The 13,302-nt window shown below is 35.7% G+C and overlaps 1 pseudogene; it reads right to left on the bottom strand.

Annotated features, from left to right (window-relative positions):
• Nucleotides 1-13,302, bottom strand: part of LOC109275125 (D-aminoacyl-tRNA deacylase 2-like) — a 37,866-nt pseudogene that overhangs the window by 16,713 nt on the left and 7,851 nt on the right.

Below are 13,302 nucleotides of genomic sequence, written 5' to 3'. Positions count from 1 at the left end.
CTGTGCTGACAACTCAGAGCCTGCAGTTTGCTTCGGATTCTGTGTCTCCCTCTCTCTCTGTCCCTCCCCACTCACACTCTGTCTCTGTCTCTCAAAAAAAAAATAAATATTAAAACAAGTTTTTAAAAATAAAAATGGTAAGACTTGACATCCCTGTTTTGTTCCAGACTGTAGATGAAAAGTTCAGTTTTTCTCCATTGATGATGATGATATTAGCTGTGGGTTTTTTGTATATGACCTTTATAATGTTGAGATATGTTCCCTCTATCCCTACTTATTGATGGTTTTTCAGACTTTTGTAGTGGTTACTCCACAAAGGACTTGAAACCAAATGCTTCTGTTTTTTTGACTTAGGTATCAAAATATTGGGATAGTTTTGGGGTTTTTTTTGGCTATTTCTTTTTAGAATATTAGTTATTACTGCCCTCATTTTTGTCTGAAAGTAGTGTTGGAGAATATGGATAGGACAGATCTAGAATTGCTGATCATTAGGGAAATATTAAAATATTAATAGTATTTAGAGAGAAAATAGAAAAATATAATACTTTTGTAACAGTATTTTCTTTCTAGTATTAAAGTTATTTATGTGCATTTTTTATATACTCTAAGAAAAAGGCAGTATATCTGATTCATATCTCACTCATGACATGCATGAATGTATGCTTAATAAATGATGTAATTAATTTCTATTGCTTGCTTCTCTTGCAGGGTAAGTTTTTTTTTTTTATTTTTTATTTTGTAATGTTTACTTTTGAAAGAGCATGAGTGGGAGAGGGGCAGAGAGAGAAGAAGACAGAGAATCCGAAGCAGGCTCCACGCTGTCAGCACAAAGCCCGTTGTGAGGCTCAAACCCACCAACTGTGATATCATGACCTGAACCAAAGTCAGACACTCAACCAACTGAGCCCCCCAGGTGCCCCAGGGTCAGTTTCAAGGATAAGAAAAAAGAGAAAAGAATCTCATATATCTTTAAACTCTTTTTTTATTTCCTGAAGTTTAATTCTTTCTGAATTAGGAAAACCAAGCAAACAAAAATATACCCTCACTCTCAGTGTTGGTCTCCATTCTGGCTCCTTCTCAGTCTCCTCTCTATATGGCACTAACTCTGGTCTTGCCAAGGCCCCAGATTTATAGAGCAAGGAAGCCAAGGTTCAGGAGTCCTCACTGGTGTGTTCTTCCCCAGTGGTTTATATCGTAAGGAGACCAACCAGACTGCTTTATCAAATGTAGAAGATATGTGCCAGCATGCATGCCATCACCCTTCTCTTTATTGTACTTCTCTCTCAAGGGCTTGAATTTAAGTTTTAGTTCTATCATCCTTTTGGGGAGGATAACTAAAGATTAAGAAAAATAATGTTCTCTAACAGAACTCTACTTCAGTGGTTCTCCACCCTGGTTTACATGGGAATCCCCTAGAAAACTTCAAACATCATGACCAAGCCGCCACAGAAAAAAACCTAATAAAGTTGATGTGGGAAGGGACATCAGAATTCTCACATACAGTCAATTTGACAATCAGTGACTTGGGAGCTACCTGGATCACCTGCTCAAAAAATGACAAAATGATCTGAAGATAACAAAAAGAAACATCACTAAAGCTCATTATCTCCAGCCTTGCCTTATTTGAGAATTATGGATATGATTTATATTTTCTTAATGACCCATTAAAAAGGTTTTATAATGGGGATGCCTGCGTGCAGGCATCAGTCAATGATCAGCCATCAGTCAAATGGCTCTTGATTTTGGCTCTGGTCATAATCTCATGGTTCATGGAATCGAGCCCCATATCACACCCACACTACGTGTAGAACCTGCTTGGGATTTTCTCTTTCCCTCTTTCTCCACCCTTCCACCACTTGCACTTTGTCTCTCTCAAAATAAATAAACATTTAAAAAAAAGTGTTTGCAATCACTCTCTATGTGATATTGAAAATTACAAATTTAAGCAGCGACAACTCCCTGAACTGCCTCAAGATGAATGTGACTGAGGGATGCTACAAATGGTTATATGCGTACACTCTCACATGCACGTTTTATCCAAGGGAATCTATTTTCACCTCAGATTCCTTTCATCAAAGAGAACCTAATATATTGTTTCCCATTATGATTGTGCAATCAAGAAAGAGACAATGGAGAATGCATTGGAGAATGCATTGTCCGTGATTGAAAAAAACACATTAATCTAGTAAATACACAGAAATAGCCTTTCAGTTCTTCCAGTATATGCTTTAAGTGCCTACACCTACATAGTTTTACCTTGTAGCCCCTCCCATTCCTAGTTAACATAAGACCTGTTCTTCACCTGAAGATTTCCAACCACTGGTGTTTTCAAGATTATAACCCTGTAAGAGCAGAGTGGCTACGCTTATACATAATTCAAATGGGAAATATAAGTTTTTTTCAAATTTATGTTTGGCTATTTTTCCAAATTTGAGTTCATTATTAGCCATAATTGCTAAGGGGAAAACATTATATCCTTTCTTAAATATGAGACACAAATATTTTATTTAAAAAAATAGAACCTGAGGGGCTCCTGGGTGGCTCCGTGGGTTAAGTGTCCAACTTAGGGTCAGGTCATGATCTCACAGTACTGACAGCTCAGAGCCTGGAGCCTGCTTTTGATTCTGTGTCTCCCTCTCTCTCTCTCTGTCCCTCCCCTACTTGTGTTCCATCTCTCTCAAAAGTAAATAAACATTTAAAAAATTTAAAACATAGAACCTGTTATTTCTCTGTACAGCATCCACTTGAGAAGCTTTCTTGTTTATATTCCCATGACTTTTTAAAGAAATCTTTCAATTTTATTGACTATATTTTCTGTTTGCTTATGTTAATTTATATGATCTATCACTATGGTTTTATTGGTAAAACTTCCTTCTCAAAAAGTTGGAACAAAATGTTATATATAAACAGATTAATCACTGAATTCTAATAAAAGAACTCAAATTTACCTTCCAAGTTCACTGAGTTTGTGCATTAAGTCAATCAATCAGTCAGTCAGTTAGTCAATAAATGTTAATTGAGAACCGGTCTCTGCATATGATTAGGTTTGGGGCCAGAAAAACTAACACTAACACACATTCAAAGAAGGCAGTAAAGTAGTGAAATTTCTACACTTACTGTAATTGTAAACTCTTAAGCTTAAGGACTTAATTAACACTTTAAATTAGTAAGTAATTCAAGCTCTAACTTCTATTACTGAAAATCAGGTAAACAAACCCCATATTTCTCCATTGTCTTACATTTAACAATATTTGGTTATGACTATACATTTGTTGCGTTATGTATATCCCACTTTGATTTATATAGAAAAATGAGAGATCAGTTGTTCTAACGAGATAATAGTCAAAATCAGATTTAGTATGAAAGTCTCCCCAAATTATTTCCTATTACTGAATGTATGTTCTATAAACCACATACGACCAACTCTAATAATGTCAAAACACAAACACAAAGAAGTATATAAAAAATGTTCCAAAACACAAGATTGATCATATCCAGAAGCCAAAGGAATAAGAAAATAATGCTTCAACATGTGCAGGAACTCAAAGGAATCCCACAATGCTGAGATCACTGTGGTGAAAAGTCCCTCCCTTCTAAAAATGGAAATAAAGGGCCTAAATCCTGAGCATGAGGGATTTTATTTCTAAAATAAGTTTTTTTATAAATTCATTTTGGCTAAGGACAAAAGGAAGGTTGGTAGATTGTGCAGGGCTTTTACATTTAGACTCCTATTCTGTTTTAATACAAGGAGACACAATTGAAAGCATTGAACTCAGACTAGAGTGACCATCTAATTTATCATCCAAACCAGGCAATTTTGTGAACAAAAGAGGAATTACTGATCATTAGGCTGGACAATACACAAAATCTCGAACTCTCCTGTGCTTTCCACGACATAGGGTCATGCCTATTGCACACAGACCTGAAGTTCTAACCCTATTTTTTTTTTTACCTAACTAGGTATAAAAATTTGTGGAAATTTTATAATACATCTTGTATCTCAATGCATAGAATTAAACCCGAAAATATGCACCAGGTGTCTGTGACACATTAATCATTCAAAATATGGTAGTTATTCCAGGAGATCTATTTTTTCTTTTGGCATCTTTGATCTAAATTCTGTCAGACATAAGATATTTCAAATTTTTCTATTGCCAAATTTTCTCTATATGTTCGTGAAGATATTCCAGGATATCTTTACGAAATATAGTCGTGCCTGTCATCACTGCCATGAGAGGAATGTGCCCGTTCTACAAGGAGAGAGACATGTGGAGGAGAGCCATCTCAGGCAAGCTCAAGCTAAGTCAGCTGATATATATATATTTTTTTAGTTCAGGGGCCAAGGAACTTTCTTCCATAAAGGAAAAGGCAGTAAATATCTTCAGCTTCGGGGCCATATGGTCTCAATACCAACTATCAACTCTGCTGTTGTACAACATAGTCTTAGATAACATAAACCAACAGCCATAGCTAAATTCTAATAAAATTTTACTCCTAGAGACTGAAATTTGAATTTTTTATTATTTTCATGGGTTGCACAGTATTTTCCCTTGTTTTTTTCAACCATTTAAAAATGTAAAACCCATTCTTAGTTTTAATGAGATATACAAAAATAGTTTTCAAGCCTTATTTGGCCATTAGGCAGTAGCTTGCCAACCCCTGTGTTACTTTGTTTATTCATTTACTATTGAAATAAATATACTTGAGCTTATTGTTTACTTTTACATGTCACTGAAGTTGGTAAATTTTTGTAATTTAGAGTTATTTTACTAACAGCAAATTGATACAACTTCAGTACAGAATAGCCGAAGATTGTCAGTGTATAAACATTCTTATCAATATGTGTACGCGATTTTGGCAACTTATCACCTTTGCATGTAGTAGCACAATGTCAGTTGTGGTTGATTTGAAAACTGTGCTAAGAAAGAAACATAAAGTCAGGTAGTATTTTGAAATATTTCGCCTGTCTTCTGGAAATTGAAAACAAGCAAACCAGCTATTTTGTTGGTTGAAAGTGAACACAGCATCTATTTATTACCTTTGGACTGAGAATTGCCAGAGCTCACTTTCCTCCTTTCCTTCTGAAACTGTAATGACCAGCTTTTAAGATCAATCAGCCTGGGTCCTTAAGTGACCATGTTTGAGATGCCCCATTTCTGTCTGCTAATGGACATCCAGCATGAATGAGAATTGTTAACTTAATTAAACAAAGAGGCCATTAGACTGAGGTGGCTTTAATGCCTCTGTAGCCTACATAAGCAAACCAAAATCTAAGCCAGTATATCCTGCAAGGTTAAGAAATCAAAACCTAAGGACAACCAATCTCAAATAGCCAGCTAAGTTTTTCCATATAAGGCAAATGCTTAAACTACAGCCAATCATAATTTCCTGGTTCTGCTTCCATCACTTTTCTATAAAGGTCTCTCAGAGCTCCTGCCAGTAGTGAGCTCCTAACCATTTCTAGTTCAGCACTGCCAGATCATGATTTTTGCTCAGATAAACTCATAGTTTTTTAGTACAGGAATTAAACAGAATGAAAACTGTTTAGTCGCATAGATTTGGGACTGTTTGCTGTCACCATGTAACCTGGTATGATGTGTGCATACATAAATAGTAAAATTTAGTGCTGTATTTTAAGTGCTGTATTTTAAAGATAAATATACATATTGCAAAATAAAATAGAATACTTTTAAAAGTTGTTGTGGTCTTCCTATTTAAAAGGCAAATATTGTTTACTTTTCAAGACCATATCACTGAGCTACAAATTTTACAGGTCCCAAAATTTTCTCCACGGGAGATTAAATACAGAACTCCAGAAAATAAATATAAATGTCAAATAGGATATTTAGGCAGATATGTTTGGCTGTCACCATCAAATTTTAAAACTGCTAATGTGGACCAAAGCAGTTCCTTTACATACAGTAAGCTTCTATCATCAGAAAGTCTAAAGCAAGTCTATTATGGTCCATAAAGAAATACCATAAATTGTTCTTCCATACAAACAAAAAGCAAATAAATGACACGTTGGATGAATTTTTCTTATCTACAAGTAATTCTTATATTGCTCAAAAGGAGTTGAGGTCTGGTGACTTGAAATAATGCAACTGTTAACCTAGGAGTGGTTGTGTCTTTTCTGTGCCCTAAGTTGTTGCTCAAAGCACATTAATATAAATTTTGCATTTCAAGTATCCTCTCTTGATTTAAGGAATGAAAGGGCAAACAAGGAACCACCACACACTTTTCTTGCCTCTTACCACACAATCAATTGCATTCAATCTGTTGCTAGAAATCCTCTAGTGCTGCTTGGCCCTAAATCACCGGTATTCAAAGGTTTATTGCACATTCACACTCGCTTGTCATTTGCAGGAAGTCTAATTGAGAGAATTTACAGTTGGTTGAGTGTTTCATTTAGATTGTACATGTTTAATAAAAGCTTTTTAAGTTACTAATCTCAGCTCAGGAAACAACAAAAGTGCTTGAGGGTTAAAGAATAAAACATAGCAGGTAAATGTTATTGTGTGACATTTCCTTATAATGTTTCCAAGGAACTGCATTTACTGGCTTTGAATTGTTTTTACACATCTAACTCGCTTTGCTGGAAAAATTGAGCCTATTAGTTATACCACGTGACAGAAATGTGATGGTAGAATTACTTCTCAGTCAAAATGCTGTGGTTAGCTGAAAATAGTGTCAATAATTATGGCACTCGAGAAGAAAACTTAAAATAATATCTCCAGTGAAATAATCTTGAGCATCTTTTCATAAAAATAAATCTAATTAAATGGCAGGAACTGATTTTAGCCTATGTTACCGTGCCATCATCTTAAAATGGGACCCTGGGGGCGCCTGGGTGGCTCAGTCGGTTAGGCGGCTGACTTCAGCTCAGGTCATGATCTTGCAGTCCGTGAGTTCGAGCCCCGCGTCGGGCTCTGTGCTGACAGCTCAGAGCCTGGAGCCTGTTTCGGATTCTGTGTCTCCCTCTCTCTGACCCTCCCCCGTTCATGCTCTCTCTCTGTCTCAAAAATAAATAAATGTTAAAAAAAAATTAAAAAAAAATGGGACCCTGATTTTCAACTTGCATTATTGAACCATATGCATTGTTTATGGATGGTACTGTGCAGAGGGGACTCATTTCATGCAAATAATTCTTGTTGCTATTTAGCCTTATATTTCAAAGAAAATGTGAAACTATGTAGTAAAAAAGACCACAATGTTAAGGTTCAAAAATGTGACATGATAAACTTCCCAGATATGTCAACATCTGAATTCTTCTCTCTGTTTTGATGTGGCTAAAATTGTTTAGCCACATAACAATAAGAAAAATTAGACAGTGCTAATAAACAATGCTATAGGACAAAAAATGAAATATGTAGACTAGCTCTTTTAGTAGAAAGTTGAGAACTTACCTGCCTTCTCATTACTCAGTAAACATTAGTCCCTTGCTATTTTCCTTAGTTTGGTGCACTAAATGCTAATCCTACTGCTTGACACGGAGTAGCTCTTTAAACTCCATTGTTTCTAAATAAACTCTTCTCTTAAATAAAAGTGTGGATCCACCATTACCACCTAGCTCAATTGGATTAGAATTTGCATTTAAAAAACACATAATTTGCAAATGGTGCTGATGATAACACGAGGCATGAAACACACTAGTGTATTAGGATAGAACCATTTGTCCTTATAATTAAATTTACAGTGGACAAAATAAAGAAAAGCATTCTCTAAACAGATGGCTAAAATTACTAATACCAAAAAAAAATAATGAAAACATTCTCACTAATTAGACTGTTGGACAAAATTTCTCTAGAAATATTTTAATGAGTTTTAATTTTAATTGATTTTGATCCAGATTCACTTATTTTCATTTTGGAAAGCTTCAAGCAGAATGATGCAGGGAAGTACTTTGACAACATGGAGGAGAGTATTTCAAACCGAAATCGAGAGTTTAGATTTCTCTTTCATCCACTCAATCATTGAGCAAATTATATAATTGTCTACATGCTAGATATAGAGCAGTGCACCAATATGCTTCCTGTGTGTCTGAAGCAGACATTCAAATGGAAGAAAGAGATAAACAAGTAAATGTTTTCTTCATGAGTTCCATGGAGAAAAATAAAGTTATAAAGAGAGGTCAGAAGTGGGGTACAGACGGTACGCTTCTTTAGAGTATCAGAGCAGGTCTCACTCATGATGTGATATTTGAACAGAAACCAAGGGCAAGTGAGGGAGTTAACCACATGGATCACCAGGGAGAAAAACTATCAACATCGGCAGTCTAGTTCTGTATTAAGCCAAAATCAGCTATGACTCCATAAACAGCAATGTGCACTAGAATTGTTTCTTGAGTCATCAATTCGTTGAAAGCTTTATTCAACACAGCACCACATCTATCTTCATTTCCTTCCCTTTTCTTTCTGAGCCAGCTTCAACTCTCACCGTGGCTTTCCTCACACGAGGCCCTGTGCGCAATCTGCTTAACTACTGTCAGGACACATCAAATAGCTTCAACAACTGCATCCTTATTCCTGCCTGATTTTGTCTGTGTAACCATGGTAGGCTTGAAAGAGAGAAGAAATTCACCTACTTTCTCTGAAAGTTGGTTTTAATGTTTTCTACCTTATCGTGCATTAGCTTCCTTGATATTTGTATGTCATCTGTTAATGCCTTTGTTTCTTCACTACGTGTGTATTCAAATCAATCAATAAAGACATCCTTGCTTCCCAACAACTGCACATTGTCATTACTTCTTCTTAGCAAATAAGTACATGTTAGTTTTCTACTGCATTTGTAACAAATTACTATAAACTTGGTGGCTTACAACAACAGCTATTTATTATCTCACATTCTGTGTGGGTCAGAAGTCCAGGAGAAGCACAGCTCAGCTGTGCATAGAGTCTCACAAGGCTGAAGTCAACATGTCAGTAAGGCTGCCTTCTTATCCCAAGACTGTAGGGATGAATTTGCTTCCAAGCTCATTTAAGTTGTTGGCTAAATTCACTTCTTTGCAGCTAGGGGAGAGAGGTCCCTGTTTCATCCCTGTCAGCCCCAGGGCCTGACTTTCCTGTTAGAGGCTGCCCACATTCCTCGTTATGTTTTACATGTGGCCCTTCCTGCAACAGCAAGGCTGGCCCACACGTTCGGAATCACTAACCTCTTTGGCACTATTATCTCTCTTCTGCCACCCCACCCAAAAATGTAGTCTTTCTCTGAGTCCAGCCAGAGAAACTTCTCTACTTTAAAGGACCTAGGTGTTTATATTGGGTCTACCTGGATAATCAAGTATAATCTCCCTATTTTAAGGTCAATTAATAATTTTTTTTAATGTCCACTTACTGATTTTGAGAGAAAGAGAGAGAGTGCAGGGCAGGGGCAGGGAGAGAAATAGGGATAGAGAGAACCCTAAGCAGGCTCCAAGCTCAGCTCAGAGCCCAACGCAGGGCTCAATCTAACAACTAGGAGATCAGGACCTGAGTCGATATCAAGAGTCATATGTTTAACTGCCTGAGCCACCCAGGTGCCCCAGTTGATTGGCAATTTTGATTCCATCTGCAAAGTCCCTTCACAACAGAAACTAAATTAGTGTTTAAGAACAGAAATCTTGGGGGAACACCTTCAGAAGTTAATCTACCGTAAAGTGCTAGCACCTTATTTTAGTATGTGTTGTCATAAAAAGAGCAGCTGTTAAAGCTGGTAACTACTAATATCTTTACGCTATAGATGGAGAAAATGAATGCAATTTAAGTAACTTACCCAATGTTCTTTACCCAGTGAGACCTGGAACAGGAATTAAATCTATGTCTGTGTGATTCCAGAGCACATGTTCTTCCTCAAAGAATGACATGCTCTTCTTCAAACAATGAATGGCGATGTCAGAAACACCTTGATGAGCAGGAATCGACACAATGGTTCTAAATTAAGCTTGATTAAGCAACTACTTTGAGGTCAGATTATGGATTAGGTACCTGAAAGACTTCTCTGTAGCACAGTAAATAGTAATCTTCTACCTGGAAATGCATTGCATTTGAAACTACTGATGGTCCTTTTAAAAGTACAGTATTCTTTTTGTTTGTTTGTTTCTTTAGATAATTTTGTTCACATTATTTTAACTCATGAGTTAAAACAATCACCTCTCCATTTAAAAGAATAATTTTATATTTAAATATAAAGGAAATAGATTAAAGCATTAATTAGAATACAAAATATGTATATCCCAATACTAGAATTATGTCATGATTCTTTAAAAGGCATATGTTATTTTAATAATCAAGTGACAATTAAAAAGATAACCACTCTAATGTTGTGAAAATAGTAATGAGATTTTTAACATCAGTTCTAGATCACTAATATATATATACACATATATACGTATATATATACATATATATGTATATATGTGTATATATATATACAGCAGCGTTTCATATTTATAAGTTTCAGACATGAACTTCAGCTTCTACATATCATTTGTTTATTCTAGAAATTTTGACTAAATGTAAGTAAATCAAAACACAATTAGAAATCATAGATAAGGATTTCCAAGTGCAAATTAAAAAAAAAAAAAAAAGGAGGCGAGTTTGGCAATACTCATTTAATTTATAGTCAGACTAAAAAAGTTGTAAACATACTTGCATTTGCAGCCAAACTAGATAATTTGAGGGCAGAATATTTTAAAAGCACTAATAGTAACTATTTTTCCATTATTCAATGAATAGATTAATATACTAGATACTGAAGAAAGCATTCCCTGACTTACATTATGGATTACGGTTGTATCCATACAACCTTTAGAATAGTTTGAGTTCCAAGACTGCAACATTTTTCAGAGAAAATAAAGTGAACAGAAAGTAAACATACTGTTTAAATTTTAAATTCAATGCTATGTTTTTCACAAAAGTCTTTTATTGTATTGTAATTTCAAGAAAAAAGAAATGATGCACTTGGGTCATTTTCTCAACTCATATTACCTAGCTAATTAGATTAATATACAGAATACATTGATCAGCCAATTGTCATTACTTGTAATATAGAATCTGTAACCTTGCTCTTTTAAACTATAGGTCTTCTCAAATTTAAGAAAAAAATTGCAATCACAGTAAATATTTTTAAAAGATGAATGCTTATACCAATAGGGATTAAACACAGTAAGGATTCTCCTCATAATTATTGAAAATTTTAAAAATTTTTTTCTTTTTAAAAAATTTTTTAATGTTTATTTTTGACAGAGAGAGAGAGAGAGAGAGAGAGAGAGCGCATGAGGGGGGGAGGAGCAGAGAGAGAGGAAGACACAGAATCTGAAAATCTGAAGGCAGGCTCCAGGCTCTGAGCTGTTAGCAGACGGGGCTCTAACTCACCAGCCATGAGATCATGACCTGAACCAAAGTCAGACACTTAACCAACTGAGCCACCCAGGCTCCCTGCAAATTTTTTTAATTTCTATTAGTCGACAGGAAAGATAATCTTTGCATTCACTGATATGTTGGTTACAGAGAATAAAATAAAATTTGAGGATTTGTCTAGCACATTGGAAACTTAAAAATCTTAGCTTTTAACACCTTTATAACTTTAAGGATTTTCTATTTTCTATACCCAATACACATGCACACATATATACACACACACGCACGTACACACATCCACCACAAAAAACTCAGCTGGAGACAAGTTAAATCTCTGTAGGGACCAGAACCTCTCTACACTACCGACTGTGATTTTTAACTTATTTCCAGGCCACCTGTCTAGTTTTCTGGGTAGTCAGATTTCTTTCCACTAGCTACTGCCAGAGGATGTGTTCAAAGACCTTAGTTCTGGGATTCCTCTTGGCATGCACAGGGTTACTCAGAGGAGCAACTCTGCAGTGTTTTCATAGTATAGTATAGAAATGGAGGTTTGCGTGTATCAAATCCTTGACAAATGTTCCAGCAGTTAAGTAAAACTTTGTTTATATTGCGTGCCTCTCGACAGAAATTAAGAGCTGTGGAAACAATTCACGCAAGTGGTTGGAAATCTTCTCTCGTTCTCTCTTAGTGAATATGACAAGCTCACCTGCTGTGGGAGGCTGAAAATAAAGGACAATCTCACCACATTAATAAAACATGAGCCACAACTGAATCTGAGGCCAACTAAACCACCAGAGACATAGTGTGACGCTTAATTTTGTCGATGATGGAAGTACTTTAGCCTGAGGTAACTTTCGTGGAGGCCATATTTGCGTGCAAACCTTCACTTAAAGCACTACAGCTGGGCAGAGTTAATGTTCATAGGAGTGTAAACTTACAGTAAAAGGCAGGAACCACATAAGATGTTACATTGCTCAAGCCAGTCAACTTTGGTAGTGGCCTAATGTTTTATTGAAGCTCATTCCTCCTCACAGGAGATCTGAAAACCCACTTAGTGCCCTCAGAAAATTGTCTGTTTTGGCCGCATGGACTGGTTCCTAATCACAGAAAGATAAAAACATCAAAATAAGCTAATAGGGTTTTGCCATGAAATACGGTCCCGGGAGAGCGAGAAGTAAAAGGGGAAGGTTTCTGGGGGATCTATTAAATTCAAGGGTTTGGTGAGGTTAAGGGAACATGCTCCCATACAATGAAAGGAGGAGACAGAAAAGGCATAAGAGTAAAAGGGGAAGTTAAGAAGAAAAAATAAAAAATATATTTTTTAGGAAATGAAAAAAAGACCCAGTAAATTAAGTAAAACCATCCTTAAATTATGTATCAGTGTTTGAAAATGATGCTGAGGCATTGAAACAGAATTATGGTGATGGCTCATATGAAAAATGTTCCTTGGAAAACAGTTTTAAATAAGAAATCATGATACAATGCCACCAGAGAAAAGACATTTTGTGAAAGAAAATTTTGCCTTCTGTCAATTAGATATTCCAGGCAAAGATTTCAAAATTATGTTTTCACTTATTTCCATGTTCGTTCCTTGAGAATGAGAAAATAGGATTTCTTTAAATTATATTCTCAACCAAACAGTGTTTAAAAATGGAAATATGGAAGAGAAAACATATAAAATGATTGATTATTGGAGAACCTTGGGATTTCTTGTTGATCTCATCTCCAGCTACTTAGGAGATTTCAAACTAGGGCTTATGGAAAGAAGTCTATAAAGAAAATAGTGCAACTTACAGAGTTAATACTTCTGAGTCTCCGTATGCTTCAATTTGTCGTGAGTAGACTATCCTCACGGTTTAGAAAGTAAATGTTTTATCACCTTTTGTGCAACAGCAAAGTTTTATATCTAATAACTCCCAGAAATTCTTTCTGGGAGGCAATGGCACCCACTAATGGATTCATAAAT

Source organism: Panthera pardus, unplaced genomic scaffold (assembly GCF_024362965.1).
Source record: "Panthera pardus isolate Hobbes unplaced genomic scaffold, ASM2436296v1 HiC_scaffold_13, whole genome shotgun sequence".
Lineage (NCBI taxonomy): Eukaryota > Metazoa > Chordata > Mammalia > Carnivora > Felidae > Panthera > Panthera pardus.
The sequence above is the reverse complement of the archived record's forward strand: the minus strand, read 5'-3'. Positions and strand labels throughout refer to the sequence as shown.